The sequence below is a fragment of the Rhinopithecus bieti genome, unplaced genomic scaffold (genome assembly GCF_001698545.2).
Source record: "Rhinopithecus bieti isolate Rb0 unplaced genomic scaffold, ASM169854v2 scaffold_15776, whole genome shotgun sequence".
NCBI lineage: Eukaryota > Metazoa > Chordata > Mammalia > Primates > Cercopithecidae > Rhinopithecus > Rhinopithecus bieti.
Genome location: NW_016808836.1, coordinates 1,391,150 through 1,399,196, shown reverse-complemented (window position 1 = coordinate 1,399,196; position 8,047 = coordinate 1,391,150).

Sequence of the window (8,047 nt, the reverse complement as noted above, 5' to 3'; positions counted from 1 at the left end):
ATTGTATTTTATTTTATTTTATTTTATTTTATTTTATTTTATTTTATTTTAGACAGAGTTTCACTCTTGTTCCCCAGGCTGGAGTGCAGTGGTATGATCTCGCTCACTGCAACCTCTGCCTCCCAGGTTCAAGCGATTCTCCTGCCTCAGGCTCCCGAGTAGCTGGGATTACAGGCATGCGCCACCATGCCCAGCTAATTTTTTGTATTTTTAGTAGAGATGCAGTTTCTCCATGTTGGTCAGGCTGTTCTCAAACTCGCGACCACAGGTGATCAGCCCGCCTCAGCCTCCCAAAGTGCTGGGATTACAGGCGTGACACACCGCACCCAGCCTCTGGTTGTTTCCTTATGATTAAACTCTCTTTCCCCTAAGTCACTACTGTGAACAGATCCTGGAAATAAACATTTGCACATAAACCTCTAAATAGAGGCCAGGACTCAGCCAGGCGCAGTGGCTCACGCCTGTAATCCCAGCAGTTTGGGAGGCCGAGGTGGGCAGATCACTTGAAGTCAGGAGTTTCAGATCAGTCTGGCCAACATAGTGGAACCCTATCTCTATTAAAAATAGAAAAAAAAATAGCCAGGCATGGTGGCACATGCCTGTAATCCCAACTACTCGGGAGGCTGAGGCAGGAGAATCACTTGGACCCGGGAGGCAGAAGTTGTAGTGAGCTGAGATCTTGCCGCTGCACTCCAGCCCGGGTGGCAGAGTGAGATTCCGCCTCAAAAAAAAAAAAAAAAAAAAAAGAAAGGAAAAGAAAAATAAAAATAGAGGCCAGGACTCAGAGCATACTGGAAACGGTTGTGCAGAATCCACACTCCATCTAGGAACACTGGGGGAAGTGGAGCCCACCTTTTCTCTGTCCTTGCCCTCGGGTCAGGCTTCTGCCCACTAGAGGGCAGCCAAGTCAAATCTTGAGAGAAACTAAAGGCTTACCCAGATTTGCTGATCTCTTCTGAGACAGTGTTTTTTTGTTTGTTTGTTTGTTTTGTTTGTTTGTTTGCTTGCTTGCTTGCTTGCTTTCCTTCTTTTTTGAAATAAGGCCTGGCTCTGTCGCTCAGGCTGGAGTGCAGTGGCACGATCTCGGCTCATAGCAACCTTTGCCTCCTGGGATCAAGCTATCCCCCTGCCTCAGCCTCCCGAATAGCTAGGATTACAAATGCATGTCACCATGCCAGGCTAATTTTTGTAATTTTTGTAGAGATGGAGTTTTGCCATGTTGTCCAGCTGGTCATGAACTCCTGGGCTCAAGCAATCCACCCGACTTGGTCTCCCAAAATGTTGGGATTACAGGGATGAGCCACCAGGCCCAGCCTTCTGAGATTCTTAATGTGAAAAATTCTATCGAAGTTGTCTATCAAAGTTGTCACGCACCATTTGTCTCTTATGAGTGTTCATTTTTTTGAGATGGAGTCTTGTTCTGTCACCCAGGCTGGAGTGCAATGGTGTGATCTCAGCTCACTACAACCTCCTCCTCCCAGGTTCAAACGATTCTCTTGCCTCGGCCTCCTGAATACCTGGGATTACAGGCGTGCTCCACCATGCCAGCTAATTTTTGTATTTTAGTATAGCCGGGGTTTCACCATATTGGTCAGGCTGGTCTCGAACTCCTGACCTCAGGTGACCTGCCCGCCTCTGGCCTCCCAAAGTGCTGGGATTACAGGTGTGAGCCACCGCGCCTGACCCTTATGAGTGTTCTTTTGGGACCCTGTCAGAGCAGCTTACTAAGTACTTCCTCTGTTGTTACCTTGTTGAGTGGAGGTTTCCTCTGAAACTTTGTGTGTATTTTGAGGAGATGGACTATTTCTAGAAGTCGTCCCAGAACTGCAACTGTGCTTTCCCATAATAAATCTATGAATACTGACTTCCTTTTTTTTTCCCCTTTGAGACAGGATCTTGCTCCGTCACCCAGGCTGGTGCAATCATGGCTCACTGAAGCTTTGACCCCCCCCCGGGCTCAACTGCCTCAGCCTCCTGAGTAGCTGGGACTATAGGCATATGCCACCATGCCTGGCTAATTTTCTGTTGGTTTGTTTTTGGTATATTTTGTAGAGATGGGGTATTGCCATGTTGCCCACGTTCTGACTTCTAATAAACAAAAAATTTGGTCTCTGTATCTTTCTTTTTCCCTTTATATTTCACTGAAGAAAATGAAAGTGGGCTTCTTCATGGGGCTGGGCCAGTTAAAATTAGGCTACACTCGTATAAGCATTTCCCCAAATCCTCCTAATACCTCTTGTGAAAAAGCGTATCCACCACATCACACCATCAATTCTGTGACAACTTATTCTAACCCGCTGCTTCTCAATCCTGTCTGCACATTGAAATCACAGGGAAATGACATCGACTGATACCTTCATCTCTCTCCCAGGGATTCTGAGCGGGAAAGGAATTTGTGTTGGTGTAAGTGTGTGCCCCGCAAGGGAAGGACCTGCCCAACACACCGTGTGCTTTGCCCTCAGCAAGGAGCCACAGCTGCAGGTGGATTTCCACACTGGAATGGATGGGGACTCAGACATCGCCTTCCATTTCCAAGTGCAGTTTGATCATTGTGTGGCCATGAACAGCCACGAGTGTGGGGTCTGGGAGTGTGAGGTCTGGAAGTGTGAGGTGAAATCTGACAATGTGCCCTTTGAGGATGGCAAACCATTTGACCTGCGCGTCTCAGTGCTGGACAACGAGTACCGGGTGAGCCCCCAGGAGCTCCCAGCATGCAGCCTTCGTGGACTCCCAGAGCAGGAGGCAGCTCTCCCTGCCCTGGCCCCACCTGTCCCTCGGGGCCCATCTCCCATGACTACTCCCGCCCCAGGTTTTCATCACAGAGCACCCTCTGCTTGCACTGCCGCCCTCAGCTCTTTCCCAAATCTGACCAAGGTCAAGGTTGGTTCACCTGCCGTTTCCCCCAAGGTGGAGAATTGTTTCCATAGCTATCACTTCTGTTCACGCTGTTATTTACATTTTTTTTTTTTTTTTTTTTTTTTGAGACGGAGTCTCGCTCTGTCGCCCGAGCTGGAGTGCAGTGGCCAGATCTCAGCTCACTGCAAGCTCCGCCTCCCGGGTTTACGCCATTCTCCTGCCTCAGCCTCCCGAGTAGCTGGGACTACAGGCGCCAGCCACCTCGCCCGGCTAGCTTTTGTATTTTTTTTTTTAGTAGAGACGGGGTTTCACCGTGTTAGCCAGGATGGTCTCGAACTCCTGACCTCGTGATCTGCCCGTCTCGGCCTCCCAAAGTGCTGGGATTACAGGCTTGAGCCACCGCTCCCAGCCCTATTTACATTTTCATGTGGCCAAATAGATAAACTATCATATGAATCATTTTATTTTATTCAAAAATCAACTCTTCCTTTCACTCCTGAACCTCAGTCCTGCTCCCCAGAACAGCACTACCAGCTTCTCTGCTCTCCTTCCAGAGACAATCCACCATTAGAGAAGCGTATATGTGTGTGTATATATATACATGTGCTTCCTCTTCCTCATATATACAATACACTTTCATTCCTTTTTATATATACCCTTATACACATATTCATATATATATACATGCTTTCATTTCTTTTTAAATAAATGCTGGTATAAATGTCTTTGTGCATTACACTTTAGAAACTAGAGTCGATTTACACTCGAAGAACATATCTTGGAGAATTCACCTATCCATGGTGCTGCTTCCTTTTTTTTTTTTTTTTTTTTTTTGACACAAAATTTCACTCTTGTTGTCCAGGCTGGAGTACAGTGGCGCGATCTCAGCTCACTGCAACCTCCACCTCCCAGGTTCAAACGATTAAGTTGCATCAGCCTCCTAGGTGGCTGGGATTACAGGCATGCGCCACCACACCCGGCTAATTTTTTGTGTTTTTAGCACAGACAGGATTTCTCCACATTGGTTAGGCTGGTCTCAAACTCCTGACCTCAGGTAATCTGCCCATCTTGGCCTCCCAAAGTGCTGGGATTACAGGCATGAGCCACCGCGCTTGGCCTGCTGCTTCAATTTTTTTTTTTTGAGACGGAGTCTCGCTCTGTGCCCCAGGCTGGAGTGCGGTGGTGCAATCTCGGCTCACTGCAAGCTCCACCTCCCGGGTTCACGCCATTCTCCTGCCTCAGCCTCCTGAGTAGCTGGACTACAGGCGCCCGCCACCGCGCCTTGCTAATTTTTTGTATTTTTAGTAGAGATGGGGTTTCACCGTGTTAGCCAGGATGGTCTCGATCTCCTGACCTTGTGATTCACCCACCTCGGCCTCCCAAAGTGCTGGGATTACAGGCGTGAGCCACCGCGCCCGGCCACTGCTTCATTTTTTAAAGACTGCATAATATGCCAGTAGAAGGATTATCCAAAAATATTGAACTTGACCCTTTTGATGGTTACTGTGTGATTTTAGTATTTTGCTGTCACAAAGGGGCTGTATTAAGCTTTTAATCAACCCTTTTGTAATTATCAACCTACCAATACTTATCTTGCAGGATACTTACAAAGACATAAAATAACTGGTTGAAAATTGTGTGAAAATATCTGGTTAAAATTTCATAAATCAATACCTTTAAGATGATTTTCTTCATAGCTACAGCAATGCAGATTATCTTCAAACTTTCTCACCTTCTCTAATGGGTAGGCCAAAAGATGAACATTTTATTCAGCTCTAAGTGAGGCATCTTTTCACATGCCTACTATAGGCTGCTAAAATGATATCCTATGTTTTGCAACATCTGCCCTGTTCTACCTCTCTAAGAACACTTGGTTTCATTCTCGGTCACCTCCAGCCCAGATCTGGGCTACTCCAAAGAGAAACTGGGCCATCAGCAGTGAATGGGAGTCATATAGTTGGTGGAACGTAAGAGTATGCATTCAATAAACATTGTCAAGCACTAACCTCGTGGCAGGCCCTGTGCAAGATGCAGGAATTCAAGGCCATGAGACACAGTCCCTGGCCATGGGGATCTTCCAGACTAGAGGAAAGATCCAGCAAACAGGGACCATGTGACCTAGAGGGGTAGAGCCTCACTGGAAGAATGAGAGGAAACACTGAAAATACAGTGAGCAGCTGTCTCAGACAGCCACAAAGTGTAGTCTGTAAACAGAAGTGTGTCTGCTGGGTTTTGATGCATGATTAGGAGTTTTCTAGGTGGATGTTGTAGGTACTAGGGCAGAGTGGAAAGGAGGCTGAAAGCTTGTTTGGTGAAATACTGTCTTTCTGATGCATTTTTCCTCTTGCAGGTAATGGTAAGTGGCCAACACTGCTACAGCTTTGCCCGTAGACTCCTGCCAGGGTCTGTGAAGATGGTGCAAGTGTGGAGAGGGGTCTCCCTGATTTCAATGTGTGTCTGAGATTGAGGTACTGACCATACTCCCCACTGTCGAGGAATCTCTCTTTCTACGTGACCATGCGGTTCCCAGAGCCTGCTAACAGCATGATCCCTCCTCACTCCTTCCCCTACACGTGCTCATTAAAACTTCACCAAACTTCACAGCATTTTGGTTTTTGCTTGAAGGGGAAAAAGCAGAAGTGGTCATCACCAAGAGGGCCTGAGGGGTTTCATGGGAGGCATCAAGAAATCAAAGAGGATAAACCTTCCTGTGGCGCAAGGAGTGAGTGACAAGGTCCCTGGAATGTCTGAGACGCCATTAGGAGTAAGGTCCATCTGTAGCATGTAGTTATGTCAGAGACTCTGACCCAAAGTCCTTACCCAGTCTCAGATGATTGACAGCACTGAAAGGTTAGGTAGTTGTTAACAGCCACACAGGTGGAACTGGAGGCTTTGGGAGAAACCTTTTAATTTGGGGAAATTTAGATGAAATTTCCTAATTCCTTCAGTTCTAAGAATGTTGTGTGTCAACACTTGCCTGGCTTTATGTGGGATACCCAGAAGGAATTGAAGGAAAAATAAGACAAAGTTAGCATCAGAGGTTTTCAATCCAAGTAATCATTAGAGAACCACAGAAATTCAACAATTGCCCTCAAAGAATTCCTTTTTTTTTTTTCCTTGTTTCAAAATAATTGCAATCTGAGCAACTTAGCAAGACCCTGTCTCTACAAAAAGTAGAACTTTTTTGTGGGCGTGGTGGCACCTACTTGTAGTTCCAGCTTCTCAGGAGGCTGAGCCCAGGGATTTGAAGTGGCAGTGATAATATTGTCCTTGATGTCCAAGACCCCTAAACCCATTTTTTCTCTGTGGTGCTGTCCATAGTGTTGAGTATTGGTGCATCTGGGCCTCTATTTGTAAGAGAGGGACCAACAGGACAGAATAATAAAGGTTTGTTTTGTTTTTGATGAATTGGAGCTCAAAATCTCTATGATGGATGAAGCATAGACTTTGGATTTTCAGACTGAAGTTTATGAAATGTTTTATCTTTTCTAGCATGAGTTCTTATGCAACAGAGTTTAAGTTTGGAGAAAAACTGAATTTTCATTAATAGTTGTATGTAGGTCACTCAATAAGTGTGAAAATGTTTTCCTTATATTTATTCTGAGCAACAAACTGCTATTAACATTGCTCCTTATTTTACAAAACTACGGTGGTAGTAAGTAAGCTGCTCTGACAGGGTCCCAAAAGAACATTCATAAGGGCCGGGCGCGGTGGCTCACACCTGTAATCTCAACACTTTGGGAGGCCAGAGGCGGGTGTATCACCTGAGGTCAGGAGTTCGAGACCAGCCTGACCAACATGGTGAAACCCGGCCTCTATTAAAAATACAAAAATTAGGCCAGGAGCGGTGGCTCAAGCCTGTAATTCCAGCACTTTGGGAGGCCGAGGTGGGCGGATCACGAGGTCAGGAGATAGAGACCATCCTGGCTAACAGGATGAAACCCCGNAATAATAATAATAATAATAATAATAATAATGTTATGTGCAAAAAACCAGATACAAGAGTATATGTGAGAAAACATTTTAAATGGTTCATTTTTGAGGCATGATAAATCTAAGTACTGGCAGCTAGCCTGCAAATGTAACAAATTGCAGGGCTCATGCACCTAGAAGGTCACAATAAGGGAATAGAATGTAGAGGCGGGGTCAGCCCATAAGAGGGAAGAGAGTGGCCGGCGCCGCGGTGGCTCACGCCTGTAATCCCAGCACTTTGGGAGGCCGAGGCAGGTGGATCATGAAGTCAAGAGATTGAGACCATCCTGGCCAACATGGTGAAACCTTGTCTCTACTAAAAATACAAAAATTAGCTGAGCTTGGTGGCACACGCCTGTAGTCACAGCTACTAGGGAGACTGAGGCAGGAGAATCCCTCGAACCCAGGAGGCAAAAGTTGCAGTGAGCCGAGATCACGCCACTGCACTCCAGCCTGGCTATAGAGCGAGACTCCATCTTAAAAAAAAAAAAAAAAAAAGGAAGGAATTTTTATTATTGGGAAATCGAAACTTAAACGTGTAAGGGGATGGGGTATAACCTTATAAAGGGGATAATGAAACCTAGGTGAAGTCCGGGAAGATTGTAACCCCATAGTACTTGACCAATTAGGAACCGGGGGAGGGACTTGCATACTAGGAGATAAATTACCTGTTGTGACTGCTCTGGGTGGGCCTGCCTACCAAACAGCTGATCTTGCAAGATCTTTATTAAAAGTCTCACTTCCACTGTTCTTCGTGCCTCTAAATCCATTCTTCGGGTTTGGACAGGTGAGTGTGTTTCTCACACACATAAAATTCATGATACAGGCCGGGCGCGGTGGCTCACTCGTGTAATCCCAGCACTTTGGGAGGCCGAGACGGGTGGATCACGAGGTCAGGAGATCGAGATCATCCTGGCTAACACGGTGAAACCCCGTCTCTACTAAAAAATACAAAAAAAAAACTAGCCGGGCGAGGTGGCGGGCGCCTGTAGTCCCAGCTACTTGGGAGGCTGAGGCAGGAGAATGGCGTAAACCCGGGAGGCGGAGCTTGCAGTGAGCTGAGATCTGGCCACTGCACTCCAGCCTAGGCGACAGAGTGAGACTCCGTCTCAAAAAAAAAATAAAATAAAAATAAAAAATAAAAAATAAAAAATAAAAAAAAATTCATGATACAGACCAAACTAAACTACAGCATTAAGAATGCACCCTTAGGTGGTAA